Source organism: Sycon ciliatum, chromosome 13 (genome assembly GCF_964019385.1).
Source record: "Sycon ciliatum chromosome 13, ocSycCili1.1, whole genome shotgun sequence".
NCBI classification, from domain to species: Eukaryota; Metazoa; Porifera; class Calcarea; order Leucosolenida; family Sycettidae; genus Sycon; species Sycon ciliatum.
Window position 1 is genome coordinate 17,817,703 of NC_088655.1, and position 13,816 is coordinate 17,831,518.

Consider the following 13,816-nt stretch of genomic DNA (forward strand, 5'->3'; position numbering starts at 1 on the left):
CTTCTCACATGTGCGTATCGCTCAATCATTTAAATTTTCTAAAGCTGTTCATATTTGCACGACTCAGCCGTATCTTAGTAATTACAGCATTCGCATTCACACTTATCCAGCTTAATACAACATCCGCTACCGGTACTTCTGTCCATTTGTTGCCCTCTGCAGTAGCAATAATTCGATAACGTGCAAGGTTTCTCAAGTCTTGCGCACTTTTTTCAATTATTCAACGTGTCCGAGGTCATCAGTTGCCCATGCTCTTTTATCCACCTCTTTGGGCTATTGGTCACGCGTTCATTTCTGATGTTCCTCAATGTCTGGTCTCACCTTTCAGGAGCAACACTGACTCATTCTGCACTCTGGTGTTCCACGAGGTGTTTGTTGCGCTGGAAACGAAGGAAAGGGAGTGTAAAAATATACCTAATGCCGTACACTCAGAGGGGAAAAAGGAGAGGCGAAGAGGAACGACGATGAAGAGCCCCAGCTAGAACAGTCTAACCACCCTGCGGGGAGCGGAGTGAAGGCCCCACGGCCTGTCAAGTGTTCCAAAGCGTTGCCCTCACGTGCGTGTTTTCGAACACCATACCAGAACTGTACTATGGTATCCATGGTATCCATGGATACCATGGATACCATAGAGACAACAGCAGTCGGACACCTGGTTAGTTTAGTGATGAATGAGTTCACGGAATAAATGCCCCAGGGGCCTCTCACGTGACTACTTGCATTATTGTGTTGGTGCGCTAAGTCTGAACTGTCACCCTTATTTCCAGTACAAGTACATGTATACTACATATTGGATAAATCTTGTATTGTAGAATTCCACATGTGTGTATACTGCTCTGTACTTTTGTGCATTGAGCACTTTAGCTCCAGCTGCCTTGACCGGCCTTCAACTTTTATTATAATTCACACACGTTACGGCCACGCTTGCGGACACTTGAGGCGCCCGTGGCGCATTCACTCCGCTCGCCATATGGTCGATAGATCCTGTGTATCTGCTCTTGTTTGTCTACTTATGGTATTATAAATCCGTGTGAGGACATTGATGCACGTATAATAGCAGGGAACCGGGCATTTTCCAGAGTATCATGGAAACGCCATACCCAGCAGTCCCGCTTAGGCATGTTTGTCAGTTCTCCTATATAACTGCGTGCTATGGACTCTAACAAAAGCCTTAGCAAGCAAAATTGATGTATGGCACCACCGTAAACTCAGATATATACTTTGAATCATCTTTCCCAATAAAATTTCGAATAATGCTCTTTATGCTAAAACTGCTCAATGCCCAATAAGTGCAGTCTGTAGACGCCGGCGCTTATTATGGTTTGGACATGTCATTCGTGAGTGGAAGTAGGCTGTGTCCTACAAAGCCCTTCAAATGGCAATGAATATAACAGATATAAAGAAGCCCAGAGGTCGCCCAGTGACCAGATGGGTAGACAACATTAGGAATGACCTTTTACTTCTCAATATGTCTCTTTTGGAAGGGGAGCAACTCGACTCAGACAGAACGCACTGGCTCGACGTTGTCGACAGATGCATGACCCTCATTTGATTTGTCGTATGAGCTACACGCCTGCTGTATTATTATTATTAGGTACTGTTAAGGTATTAATCACATTATAATGGCCTAAAGTGTATACCAGATTCACACTGACGGTGTCCGCCTAGTTTCCACCAATCATATTATAATCTTTTTTTGCTTGGTTCAATATCCTTTGTTTTCAACTGGGTTTGCATTTTGTTCTGATGATTCATCATTTTATCAATGCATGCATTCCATTTCGATTCATTGTGGGGTTTGTGCCCGTAAAAGATGCTGTCATTCGCGCATAGAAACGTGGTTCTGCAATTGCACCCGCTCATTCAGCGACGATGATTTGGTTTATTTCTCCAATGGCTAGTTTTAGATCAAGCTGATTGAGGTGGCAATTCCCACCACGCCTAGACTTAGGGATACTTTACAGCAAACAATAGGCTCTTTATCTTTGCCTTCTTTGTCTTTATGCTGGATGACATAAATGAGCAGAGCGTGTAGTGGATATCAAACTCAAACTCAAAAGGGGAAACACAAAGCAAATCAAATATGGCACCGGCTAATAGCCAAGTGCGCAAAACATCGCAGGTCATATCATGCGCATTACCCGGTATATAGTAGATCAGGAACGTGACTAACATTACTAAAACGGAGACGAAATTGCCGTTCACAACCATAAACAATATGAAACGGCATGCGTACAAATGTGACCTGGGACAAATAACAATCAGACAGTTACTTTGAATGGGAGTATGAAAACAATCATATTATGCTACTGAACAATCTTGTTTGTGTTGTACGTTCTTTTAAACTCCCCCGCATGAGTTTTCAGGCGAGAGAGATGTCCATCATAATAACACATTTCCAATTACTTCAGGAAAATGTCCGCCCAGGTATGTATCATTCGGACTCAGACTCTTCAGAAGTATACTCTTCATCTCCATCGAGATGTTCCACTCTTTGGTCTTCTGAATCTTGCGACTTGCCGGTGCCGCATTCACTGTCTGGCTGAGTTCGGGGTGCTCTTCTAATATTCTTCTTGGCCCGTTGACGACCAAACCATTTCCGTATTGTGTTTGTACTTATGGCAACACTGTTAGCCAATTGGGCTAACTTTTGTGTAGACGGCCAATGATCTTGAGCAAATTCATGCGTCAGAACAGCATACTGATCCTCTGAAAGTCGCTTGTGGGCTCGACCACTTCCCAATTTGGATTTACTTGTATCTCGTGGGGGACTAACGATCCTGTCTACGTCATCTAGCCATGCTTTGAATATAGGGTACATCGAATTCATTGTAGCGTTACAATATACACGTCCTCTAAAGTTTCTGATAGACTCCGCACTGTTTGGAAATTTGGCACCATAGGATATGCAGAGTATCGATGCGAGTCTTTCTTGTGAAATGTTTGCCCGTTCTCTTGCTGTTTTGACCAATTCACAGAACGCCTTATGATCAAAACTCAATAAATCAGCCTTAGCCGCCGGAGAAGAGTGATCCATTGTACTTGGTATTGGGAGATTTGGGAGTGATCCGTAATCGCTTGTTGTCTGCCCAAGGGAAGCGTTCTCGCTATTTTGCTGTTGTGATGTACTCCAGGCTAAAGAAGAAGCAATCCCAGGTAAACTAGAAGGTGAATCTGTTTGTGTAGTCAATACTCTTCTGTAGGCTGGTGGCGGATATGGGGATGCTGCATGACGCCTTTTTCTCTCCGTATGAGAAATATACTCACGGTTTCGCTGTTGAAAGTTACTGACGGCCGAAGAAGAAGCATATCCCTGTAAAGCAGATGGTGTATCGTGCTGCGCTGAACTGCGGGCATTTGATCTACTTCTATGGTCTTGGGAGCCAGATGCGGATGCTGTGTTATGCCTTGTTCTCGGAACAACGGAAATGTTCTCTGGGTAATACTGCGATTGGTGATGCTCCTGCTGTGGATTGAGAGATGAATTATACGAGATGCCTTCTAGTCGCTCTTTTGCTCCATGATGCTGAGCAGGAGAGCTAGAAGCAATAGCAGGCTGTGCAAGGTAAGAGGCACTGCTAGAACTGGCATATGTCACTCGCTGCGAGCCAGACGAACGCGATACTGATATGGACCCACTTGCAGATGATAACTCTGAACCAATAGTTACATCGGGTGTGACGGGTCTGGAAGTGAAGCACTTTGTTTCCGAGTGAGTTCGCCGGGATCTATTCAGCCAACCGGCAATTTGTAGATTGTCGTTGGCAACTCGCTTCCAATCCTCTGCGATTTCTTCAGCAACATCTAGTGGTTTGTCTTTGGAATATTGTCGTGTCTCGATCCTTTCCAGCACGGGCGTAATGTCATTTCGCAGGGCATACGAGTCCACGGGACGTAGATCATAGTAAGGCTCAAGCTCTGGGCTAAGCCTTCGTGCCCTATTCGGTGACGTTGGTATCGCCATAGATGTGCTTGATGGATGATTGAAGTGTGATGGGGCATTGGTTACGATCTCACTGCTGACCGACGATGCCCTGCTCTTTGCTGTTGCGGTTGAAGACTGGATGCAAGGAGAGACACCGGTCTCAGTTCGTGGTGGTTCGTCAGCCATATGAACGTCCTGAAAGATATCCGTTATTTTTTCTCTGCACCCGCAACACAATACAAATAGATGGCAAATTGTGCAGTTGGAGAAAATTTTAGAATTTGTCGTTCGAAGAGAACCAACGACAACGGATAGAAAGACAGTTGATAAGCTAAGGGCTTGGAAGTTGTTTACGGGCATTGAAGACTGCAGCCTGGACTAACGCGTTTTGAGCAACCTCAAGAGGGAATATTTCACATCTTCTGTCGCCAAAGTTAGGGCTGAAAAAATAAGTTACAAGTGAAAGATGTTCCCTGTTAGTAACACTTGGAATGAAAGAATCACAGCTGCAATGTTATAAGATTTCTCACTGAATCATCTCGTCCTTGGAATTTCAGCTACTTGTGCATGCTGAAACACGTCAGTACGTTCAAGTGATCGTTGTTCTCACATGTGCGTATCGCTAAATCATTTAATGGTCTCAAACTGTTCATATTTTCACCACTCAGCCTTCCCTTGGTTATTACAGCATTCGAATTCACACTTGTTCAGCTTGATACACCGTCAGCTATCATTACTTCTGCGCACTTGTTACCTACTATAGTCGGTATCCTTCATATATAATACCTTTTAGGTTTCTCAAGTCTGGCACCTTTATTCACTTCTATGTGTACGAGGGCACCAATTGCCCAAGCTGTTTTAGGCTGCATATCTGAGCGTTATTGGTATCACATTCATTTCCGAGGGCCCTCAAAGTCTTTTCTCACCTTCCAGGAGCAATGCTGACTCATTCTGGACTCTGGTGTTTCACGAGGGGTTTGTCGCGCTGAAAACGGAGGAGAGGGAGTGTCACAATATAACCAATATACCTTATGCTGCAGACTCAGAGGGTAAAGTGATGAGACAAAGAGCAACGACGATAAAGACCCACGGCTAGAACAGTGTCTAACGACCATGCGGCGTGAATGCCCCACGGGCCTCCGAAGTGTCGGCAAGCGTGGCCGTAACGTCAGTGTTTTACAACACCATACCCGAACAGTAATAATAATTATATGATGAGTTCAAAAAGAACGAAACAGCATGCTGTCCGCAGATTGAGTATTTCGTCCTGCTCTTGTAGCAGTTGAGCACTCTTGCGTGGGGTAGTGCCTTCGATGTTTGCGTTATGCAGAGCTCACTGACTTGTTAGTTTGAGCACTCTGGCAAGGTACGTTCGCGCCTGATTGGAAATTTTTATTTCCATTGCTATCCGGTTCGGCCTCATTTCCTCTGTGCTGCGCTGATGAGTTCAAAAAGAACGAAACAGCATGCTGTCCACAGATTGAGTATTTCGCTCCTGCTCTTGTAGCAGTTGAACACTCTTGCGTGGGGTAGTGCCTTCGCTGTTTGCGTTATGCAGAGCTCACTGACTTGTTAGTTTGAGCACTCTGGCAAGGTACGTTCGGGCCAGATTGGAAATTTTTATTTCCATTGCTATCCGGTTCGGCCCCATTTCCTCTGTGCTGCGCTGATGAGTTGAAAACGAACGAAACAGCATGCTGTCCGCAGATTGAGTATTTCGCTCCTCCTCTTGTAGCAGTTGAGCACTCTTGCGTGGGGTAGTGCCTTCGCTGTTTGCGTTATGCAGAGCTCACTGACTTGTCAGTTTGAGCACTCTGGCAAGGTACGTTCGGGCCTGCTTGGAAATTTTTATTTCCATTGCTATCAGGTTCGGCCTCATTTCCTCTGTGCTGCGCTGATGAGTTCAAAAAGAACGAAACAGCATGCTGTCCGCAGATTGAGTATTTCGCTCCTGCTCTGGAAGCAGTTGAGCACTCTTGCGTGGGATAGTGCCTTTGCTGTTGGCGTTATGCAGAGCTCACTGACTTTTCAGTTTGAGCACTCTGGCAAGGTACGTTCGGGCCTGATTGGAAATTTTTAATGGAAGTTTCCGGAGGAGGAAGGAGGAAACTGTAGTTATCACCAACCCTCACCGCGCCCAGCTCACGCCGCCACGGCGTGCGACCTGAGCTGGACGCCCTGCCCAGTATGGAACTGTCCTCAAGCCAGTCACGTATTTGGCAGCCCAGTGAGCTGTCTACCGGATCGCAGCATTTAGAAGCGCCAAATGCGGCAGTGCCAGTCTCAGGCTGGTCGCGTAGGCGGCAGGCCGGCGGGCGACCGGCAAGGCTGCATTCGCATTTGGATCACCGAAGTGATACAGGTGCTTCGACGGCACTCTGCGACGCGTCAAGGAGGCATCTGGGGCCCAGGCAGCCCGCCCGTAAGCGCACCACTGTATCAGGTATGCGCAGGTGGAGCAGCAGAGCAAGATGTGTGCCGGACACTCACCATCATCCGGTCGACTGCACGGTTGTGGGACTTTACACAGCCGTCACTCATTACTTGCTATTGCTTGCAGAAGGCCAGAATTTTTTTTGCTCTCGTTTGCTCTAAAGCTAGTTGGTTTACATGGTTTATACCCGTACCTAGTACCTGAGCATGGATCCTACTCAGCAGCGGATCGCTGGTATTCCTCGTTTGAGACCGCGGCGACGGCAGCGTCGGCCCTGACCAACAAGCCTCGGGTGATGAGCATGCCGGCCGAAAATGCAGGCATGGACACTGTCGTGCATGACCAGTTTAGTTGAGTTCCTTGGAGGCGCTATGATGCCGGCCGGCGCATGTGTTGGCGCACGGGAGACGATTAGGACAATTACGGCGTGCGGAATACTTCGAGCTGGCCACAATGCTTCCTTCTTGTCCTGCCCACACGCGTACGCAGCCAGCAGCCAAACGTGTTAAAATCGATCAATCCGATGGCAATCACTGAGTGGAATTGTCATTGGCGGCTCCTATTCTGGCAAGAGAAAAACTGAATCTCGAATCTACTGGGTCGAGACCTGGCAGACTTTCAGAACCATCGCGCCTTGCAACACGGGCTTACGCCCTCTGGGGCCCTAAGTAGTCCGACAAGAAATTCATACTGCACGGCGACAAAAAGGCAGTTGGAGCAGTCTGAAATCCGGGACTTGCCGAAATCCAACCGTGACGGAACTAGCCCACTTCAGCCCCCGCATGGTAGCAGAGCACAAGGCTTTATCTCGCTGACTACCCATATTACGGCCACGGACAACTCCGCTGCGGACGCTCTTTCACGCGGACGATAAGTCCATTTCCTCTCATCGGCTCCCTAATCCAGCTGCTGGACTCGGCTTAGTCCCGAACTCATGCTATGCGGGAGCAACTAATCATGGCAGCAAACCGGCTGAACTTCTTCTCAACCAATGCGTGCCTCCTTTTTCATTCGCTGTGTAGTCTATCTCTCTCAGCACACGTGGGTAAGCACGCAAGCACACACACACCCACGCACACGCATACATACATACATACACACATACATACATACCTACATACACACACACACACACACACACACATACTCTCTCTCTCTCTCTCTCTTTAACCTCCTCTCCTCCATCCCTCACCCTGCTTCGCCTCTAAGTGCTGTCGCTCCCCTCCCCTTCCTACTCGTACTAGGCGGCATTACACCAAGTCTCAGCATGAGGGGTCTACTTTGTTGTTTTGGGGCTTTGTTTGGACATGGCGAGCTGTTATCTTTTTCCTTGCGGCTGTCGTCGCTGTTGCCATTGTTGTTTAGATACCACGGCGAGCCGGCAGTAAGTGCCGGTGTTGGCAGGCTGGCGACCTTGTCTTACTTTCAGTAATTAACACTGTACCCGAGGTGCGACGGATTAATCCGTCACGACCGCGCAGGGCATATTGCAGACACGCGTATGTGCGTTACACACACACACTCACACATTACTAGGCGCACCCGGCGGGCAGGGCGATTGGCCCATGCTGCTTATTCAGTTGTACTAGCGGAGGCAGGGGCGATTCCCCTTCGTAATCGCCCGTGCGGCGGAATACCCGGCGGCCTGATACGGCGGCGGTGCGAGCAAATGCAGGGGTCGTTCCCTTTTGAGCTCTGTTTGTGGCGGCGGCAGAGGCAGGGGCAGCGCCCCCAGCCCATGCGGCGGTTGACCCGGCGGCCCGACATGGCAGTTGACCCAGCGGTCCGATATGGCAACTGACCCGGCGGTCTGATATGGCGGCTGACCCAGCGGTCTGATATGGCGGCGGCTGACCCAGCGGTCTGATATGGCGGCTGACCCAGCGGTCTGATATGGCGGCTGACCCAGCGGTCTGATACGGCGGCTATGCGAGCAAATGCAGGGGCAGCGCCCCTTTGCGCGTGTTGTTTGCGGCGGCATTGGTCAAGGCAGGGGCAGCGCGCCTCGCCTGGGTGGCGTTATGCCCGGCGCTGCGGCTATGTTTGCAAAACGCAGGGGCCGCTTTCCTTTGAGCTTTGTATGTTCACAGCTTTGTTTGCAATATTCAGGGGCAGCTCCCCTTGGGGCCTGGTACAGTTATGTTTGCAAAAAGCAGGGGCAACTCCCCTCCGAGCCTTGTATGTAATCGTTTACAGCGATGCTTGCAGAAAGCAGGGGCAGCTCCCCTTAGTGCGTGGTATGTTTACAGCTATGTTTGCGAGGAAGAAACAAAAAAAAAGGGCTTGGAGCTGGGTATGTTTACGGCCACGTTTGCAAAATGCAGGGGTAGCTCTCCTTGGACCTTTAGCTAGTTGACAGCTACGCGACAAAATGCAGGGACAGCTCCCCTTGGAGCTTTGGATGTTTACAGCTATGTTTGCAAAATGCAGGGGCAGCTCCCCTTGGAGCTTTAACTAGTTTACAGCTGTGCGGACAAAATGCAGGGGCAGCACTCCTTGAAACTTTGGATGTTTACCACTATGTTGGCTAAATGCAGGGGCAGTTCCCCTTGGGGCTTGGATGTTTACAGCCAGGTTTGCAAAATGCAGGGGTAGCTCCCCTCAGAGCGTTGTAGGTTTACAGCTAGGTTTGCCAAATGCAGGGGCAGCTCCCCTTGGAACTTTGGATGTTTACAGCTATATTTGCAAATACAGGGGCAGCTCCCCTTGGAGCCTTCTACGTTTACAACTATGTTTGCAAAATGCAGGGGCAGCTCCCCTTTGAGCTTCGTAGGTTTACTGCTAGGTTTGCAAAACGCAGGGGTAGCTCCCCTTTGGAGCTTTGGATGTTTACAGCTATGCTTGCAAACTGCAGGGGCAGCTCCCCTGGGAGCTTTTGAAGTTGGATGTTTACACGTGTGGTCGCAAAATGCAGGGGCAGCTCCCCTGGGAGCTTTGGATGTTTACAGCTATGTTTGCAAATGCAGGGTCAGCCCCCCTTGGAGCCTTGGATGCTTACAACTATGTGTGCAAAATGCAGGGACAGCTTCCCTTTGAGCTTTGTTGGTTTACAGCTAGGTTTGCAAAACGCAGGGGTAGCTCCCCTGAGCTTTGGATGTTTATAGCTATGCTTGCAAAATGCAGGGGCAGCTCCCCTTGGAGCCTTGGAAGTTTACAGCTATGTTTGGAAAATGCAGGGGCAGCTCCCCTGGGAGCATTGGATGTGTACAGCTATGTTTGCAAAATGCAGGGGCATTTCCCCTTGGAGCTTGGTATATTTACAGCTAGGCTTGCAAAATGCAGGGGCAGCTCACCCTCGGAGCGTGGTTTGTTTGCAGCTGAGATGGGGAGTGCAACCGAAGATCTCCTTTCGAGCTTGCTTGTTCGCATTTGCTTGTTAGCACCGTAGCTCGGGCACCCAGCAGGTCCTGACTGGCCTCTCGCGCATACTCCCGGCCACATTTATTGCCTGTTGCAGGAAAAGGGGCCTCACCCCATATTTTTTTGGACGATCGGCGGGCGGGAAGCCGTCATCGACGTAAGAGGCAAAATACAAGAATAACTGAGAAACTAATAATTGTATACAACGCGCCAACCCTTTGGCTCTGTTGTCGGCTCTGCGGGGGGCACCCAGGTATCCCCCTCGTGCGAACACCACCCGTGGAAGCGGAAAAGTTGTGACGGCGTATTCAGTAGTGCCCAGCACCAGCAGGACCTACCAATCAGGGGAAAGCCTAGCAGTCCTTCATGGCAATCCCCTTGGTAGACCCCCTCAAGCTGACACAGGATCTGGCCACCAGGAAGGGGCCTGGACGGCAGCTCCAGGTCACCGGAAGGTGGTCAGGGTTGACCCGCAAGAGATGCATGTGCGGTGGAGCCTGTAACTAAACGGCCACCCCTTGGGGCCAGAGAAAGTGGTCTTGAGGGGCAGGTGGTCCTTAGTTGGAGGCTTGCACCGCAAACTATGAATGTGAGACCGTCCGTGCCCGGCGAAGGTGTCCATAGTACAAGGCGGGTAGCTAGTCACACTTGTATCCAACACGACAGCCCTTCGGCTGTTGTCTGCCCGGCTTGGGGCGCCCAGGTATCCCCCCGTGCGAACACTACCCGCGGAAGCTGACAAGTCGTCAGCGTATTCAGTAGTGCCCAGCACCAGCAGGAGCTACCAACCAGGGGAAAGCCTAGCAGTCCTTCATGGCAATGCCCTTGGTAGACGCCCTCAAGCTGACACAGGATCTGGCGGCCAGGAAGGTGCCCGGACGGCAGCTCCAGGCCGCGGAAGGTGGTCAGGGTTGACCCGCAAGAGATACAGGTGCGGTTGAGCCTGTGGCTAACGACCACCCCTTGGGGCCAGAGAAAGCGGTCCTTAGTGGCAGGTGGTCCTTGGCTGCAGGCTTGCACCGCACAACCAATATGAATGTGAGACCGTCCGTGCCCGGCGAAGTGGTCCGTAGTACCAGACTGGTCGCTGGTCACAGTGGTCTTTAGCTACTGGTTTCACTGTATACCGAATCAGGCATGACATCACAGGTCTACAGCGAACAGCACAGAGATCGACGGGACCAAGAATAGGGGATAGCGTGCGGCGAGGCCACCCCCATTATTTTTGGGAGGCACGGCTTCATGTTAGAGCAGTAAATTGCAGTTAGGGACTCAGCTGAGTCAAGCTGGACTCAGCGTGTCAAGTTTGGCATAATACAATAAGCACGCTATCCCCAAACAGTTGTGTGGTTATGGGGCTGTTAAGTGATGACGTCACAGTTCCTTCGATACGCATAGCAACGATCCCACTGGGGACAAACAAAAGTAGCGTCGTCTCCACCGAACCAGTTGTCACTGGCAACATATAGGAATCGTGTACATTTCTTCGTTTCTTCTTTGCTGTTTTCAGTGAGTGTTTTGTTTTCTCTTTGTCCGTGGTCTCGACGGTGTTGTCGTGCTCATTACCTTACTGAGACGTCTCTTGTGACTGTAGCCAGTGTCACGGACGATTTTATTGGCGTGACGAGGTAGATCGCCGAGATCGAGCATGAAAAACGCTCTGCATTAGTAGCTCCTGTAGAATGTTTTCTGGGATGGCGTATCGATGGTCAACAAAGCCAAGGTGCAAGACAGCATGAGAGATCGTGTAAACGATGTGAACTCCAAAAGGTTAGCTCCTGAACAAGTGGAAAGATATGTGTATTTACAAACTCTCTCTTCATCCATCGATTGCCGCTATGCATTGCATTTTGTCTTCACAGATAATCTGGACAAATAAATTATATTGTAACTGGAGAGTGCAATCGTGCTTGGGACCCATCCCAATGTCATCACATGGCTGTGGTGACTAGTGTATACCTGGGAGAGTTTTCCTCAACTGAGACGGAGTGTAGGTGGATGGATTATGAGAAATGCGAAGATGTGGAGTAAGTTGTGTCGAAGAAATGTGTAATAAAATAAAATTTACTTTACACTCAAAACATACACTGTACATGTACATGCAACATCATGATAATGATTCCATCGTCATATCTTCGCAACAGGTACGCCATACGCACCGAATACATGGTGTGTGTGCACGCGCGCACTTGCGTGCGCACGTACATGCACACACTCTCGTACGTGGCCGAGTTGGCCGGATGAACAGACCACGCATTTGCACGAGGTGTCCGTCATGTCAATGGAATGCTGTACTTTATGACTTTATTCCAAAATAGTATGTCTTGCCCCTGCCAAATGGAGTTTTGTCTATGCTCAGCGGGTATCGGGCCATGACACCACACTGCAGTCAGCGCTGAAATTAAAATAGCACTTCATGGATTATTTTAACTAGTTTCCTTTGCGTTTACTTTGTCGAGCCCGTGGTTTCATTTCTGTGTTCTGTTATGATTGGCCTCTGGAAATAATCGGAGTGGATGTCATTTTTGTCATATGTGTGTGCCTTGTGCAACAGGTTAAAGGCTAGATTCACTTCACACTCGGCGTGTGGGACCTGATAACGTCTTGGTTGGATGGGTGATCAAGGATGATACTACTCGGCACACCAATGTACATGTCAATGTAATTTTTACTTTTTCAGAGCTGAACTATTTACGTCTTGATGCTTACTTCGGTGCTAGCGTGTTTCCCCCGGATTATTTCTATCATCATGCGTGTTCTTGGGCTGAGCGAGCACATGCACGAGTGTGTAGCTATAACCCTGTGTATCTTTGGTTACACTTTGTTCTGCAATGCATGTACATGTACCTTGTAACAGTATGTGCTTGCACTGCTTTGTGTGGCCTGTGTATTTCAGGACTATTCAGTGCATTAGACCAAGGTTGGTTTGGTTGCCGGATGATCTCTTGTTGCGTCGCTCTGTGTTTTGTATTCATAAATTTTTGGGCTTGATAATTGAGCTGGTGTGTGGTTCCCAATATGAAAACATCATGCTGGTGCTCTGTGTTTCGATTATCGACTGCCCGAGCAGTCGCGATTCATTACCAGAACGGTCAATTCTGTAGTCTCTTGACGTGTTTGTCTTTTTGTGTTTTCGCCAGGGAATTAGCGGTGACGTTGCACATAGAACGGCAGTGTTGCGTCACTGGACGACCCTGCCTCTGTATCTGACTTCATTTCCCCAGGATCTGGTGCAGATACACCAGACAGTCACTTCCTGTAAACACGCAAACAGCAAAAGAAGAGATCCCGCAAATCAGGAAAAACCGTTGTGGAAAATATCGAGTAGATCTTACACCATTCAATAATCTGGAGTAATTACAGTGAGACAAACACTTCAAACAGTGCTCTCTCTCTCGCTCTCTCTCTCTCTCTCTCTCTCTCTCTCTCTCTCTCTCTCTCGCGCGCGCGCGCGCTCTCTCTCTCTCCATCCTTCCAAAATACCCTGTACCAATTCCCTACAGTCCATTTCAAAACTATAGACGCATAGGGTTTTTGAAATATTTCAAATTTGGCTGGGACTTTTTGAGAATAGTTTTCGGAATATTGCTCAGGACCGCTCCACAATTACTCTCATAATAATAGTTTCTAAACGATTGGATAACAGACGCCCAATTTGGAAAAATTTATGCACAAAGTGATCACAGATTTTATGTGGTATAGATGCTGGCATAACGGTTTTTGCCTAGGTACGCGTCTATAGTTTTGAAATGGACTATGGAATTATTTTATTTTATAATATCAGGACATCATTCTGAACATAATAACTTCTTCCATGGGTCTTCAATCACCACGGAGGGCGAGAATATATCTAAGTCATGCAGTTTACGGGAGGTGCGAGCTGTCATGGATATAGAGGCTGATTTTGTGCCAGCGTGAGGGCAGAGACAGAAAGAAGACACTGATTTCTTGAACAACTCACCTGCATATAATCGAATCCACAAGGGAGCGCTCGTACTTTGATCCATCAGGACGTGAAGAATCTTCAAAGCACTCTCAAACACGGAGTTTTACAGTGGGCAGCCAATTTCACAGCCATTATGAAGGCCCTCGACGAC

At 48.7% G+C, this 13,816-nt stretch overlaps 1 long non-coding RNA gene across 2 annotated transcripts; it reads left to right on the top strand.

Moving 5' to 3' along the window:
* The first annotated feature begins 11,138 nt into the window (after nucleotides 1-11,138).
* On the top strand, nucleotides 11,139-12,815 carry LOC135829944 (uncharacterized). Of its 2 annotated transcripts, XR_010555952.1 has the most exons (3): nucleotides 11,139-11,489; nucleotides 11,582-11,746; nucleotides 12,274-12,815. It is a non-coding gene; the product is annotated as an uncharacterized LOC135829944 (long non-coding RNA). The 2 variants fall into 2 exon arrangements; XR_010555951.1 differs by lacking the exon at nucleotides 11,139-11,489 and having other exon boundaries at nucleotides 11,496-11,746.
* The last annotated feature ends 1,001 nt before the right edge of the window (nucleotides 12,816-13,816 follow it).